Source organism: Orbicella franksi, unplaced genomic scaffold (genome assembly GCF_964199315.1).
Source record: "Orbicella franksi unplaced genomic scaffold, jaOrbFran1.1 SCAFFOLD_426, whole genome shotgun sequence".
NCBI classification, from domain to species: Eukaryota; Metazoa; Cnidaria; class Anthozoa; order Scleractinia; family Merulinidae; genus Orbicella; species Orbicella franksi.
The window spans coordinates 1-2,500 of NW_027670468.1; positions in this window are offsets into that span (position 1 = coordinate 1).

A 2,500-nucleotide genomic window follows, 5' to 3' on the forward strand; every position below is an offset into this window, starting at 1 on the left:
ACTACCTTACCATCGACAGTTGATAGGGCAGAAATTTGAATGAAACATCGCCAGCTCAAGGCCGTGCGATTCGATCAGTTACTATGAATCACCAAAGAACCGGGCAGAACCCGCATTGGTTTTTAATCTAATAAATACATCCCTTCCAGAAGTCGGGACTTTTCGCATGTATTAGCTCTAGAATTACTACGGTTATCCAAGTAGTAATGGTACAATCAAATAAACGATAACTGATTTAATGAGCCATTCGCAGTTTCACAGTACAAGTGCTTATACTTAGACATGCATGGCTTAATCTTTGAGACAAGCATATGACTACTGGCAGGATCAACCAGGTAGCTATCCCTCAGGGAACCCGGCGGGAACCCTTTTGCGTCTGCTTCCTTTGAAAGGAGGCTGGCATTCCACCGTCAAGCTGCACTGGGAATCCTCCCGGCCATGGAAGACGCACGAGGCGTTCGACCCTGTCCGAGGGAAACCCGTTCTCTCTTTGCCACGTCTTTCCACTGCTTCACCCTAGTAAGCTTCCGGCATACCAGTGAGACAGCCAAGTCCACGGAATGCCGACAAGATACATTGGGGAAGAATGATTCTTCCGAATCTAAGCCGCTATTCTTGGCCAAAGGCCATCAGGTACAACATCCATCCGTTCTCTCGTTGTCCACACCGAGACAACTTGGCTACAAGTTCAGTCATTTCATGCTACCGACCGAGCAAGTTTAGTCGACTTTGCTCCTTTTTCCTCCAAATACCCTCCTTTCGTACCCGAGAACACATTACCGAGCAGGGCTTACTGTTACGGACCGATACAGCTCAATTGCTCTTTCGGTCTTTCCCGATGCCTGCCCTACATTATAACCCGAAACCGTCTATTCCCCCAACCAAGTTTAGACACTTAGAAAAATTTCGAAAATTTCGATTTTTCAAAACTGCTCCAAAGCGCTCCCCATGGCATTCCAAACATGCGTCACCATGTCAGAGTTACGAAAACGAAGAGATTTCCACGAAGATGACCGATGATTGCCGAAATTTTCTGACGAAAACCCGAAGCTCAAAGACCACACCCTAAAGAGCGCAAAATTGGGATTTTACACTTTTTCAAAACTTTTTGCAGGAAACTATTGGCCAGCTCGAGTCACGTGCAGGCGCTAAGTTTGGCGCTGTCACATCATCGTTAAGGGGGTGTTCTACACTATCTTAAAACTGGGCGTCGGTCCCCCTATTCTATAAGCACCCTTAAGGTTTTCACCATTTTCAAAACTTTTTGCGGGAAACGATTGGCCAGCTCGAATTGCGTGCAGGCGCCAAGTTTCGCGCTGTCACATCATCGTTAAGGGGGGTGAGCTACACTATCTTAAAACTGGGCGTCGGTCCCCCTATTCTATAAGCACCCTTAAGATTTTCACCATTTTCAAAACTTTTTGCGGGAAACAATTGGCCAGCTCGAGTTACGTGCAGGCACCAAGTTTGGCGCTGTCACATCATCGTTAAGGGGGTGTTCTACACTATCTTAAAACTGGGCGTCGGTCCCCCTATTCTATAAGCACCCTTAAGGTTTTCACCATTTTCAAAACTTTTTGCGGGAAACGATTGGCCAGCTCGAGTTACGTGCAGGCGCCAAGTTTCGCGCTGTCACATCATCGTTAAGGGGGGTGAGCTACACTATCTTAAAACTGGGCGTCGGTCCCCTATTCTATAAGCACCCTTAAGATTTTCACCATTTTCAAAACTTTTTGCGGGAAACAATTGGCCAGCTCGAGTTACGTGCAGGCACCAAGTTTGGCGCTGTCACATCATCGTTAAGGGGGGTGTGCTACACTATCTTAAAACTGGGCGTCGGTCCCCCTATTCTATAAGCACCCTTAAGATTTTCACCATTTTCAAAACTTTTTGCGGGAAACGATTGGCCAGCTCGAGTTACGTGCAGGCGCAAGATTTGGCGCTGTCACATCATCGTTAAGGGGGGTGTGCTACACTATCTTAAAACTGGGCGTCGGTCCCCCTGTTCTATAGGCACCCTTAAGATTTTCACCATTTTCAAAACTTTTTGCGGGAAACGATTGGCCAGCTCGAGTTACGTGCAGGTGCCAGGTTTGGCGCTGTCACATCATCATTAAGAGGGCGTGTGTTCTACTAAATTAAAACAGGGTGTCGGTCCCCTATAGTATAAGCACCCTTAAGATTTTCACCATTTTCAAAACTTTTTGCGGGAAACTATTGGCCAGCTTAAGTTACGTGCAGGCGCCAAGTTTAGCCAAGTTTAACCCTAACCTTCACCCTAACTCTTACCCTAACCCTAAACTCTAACCCTAGGGTTACCCTAACGCTAACCCTAACCCTAAACTCTAACCCTAGGCTTACCCTAACGCTAACCCTAAGTCCAAAAGGCTCCCCCACTCAAAAGCCAATAAAACAAAAACCAAAAAACCAAAGCCCAATTGCCCAAACATCTTTCCAATCAAATTACGACAAGTCCACAAAGTAAACCGTCCGAAAGGGA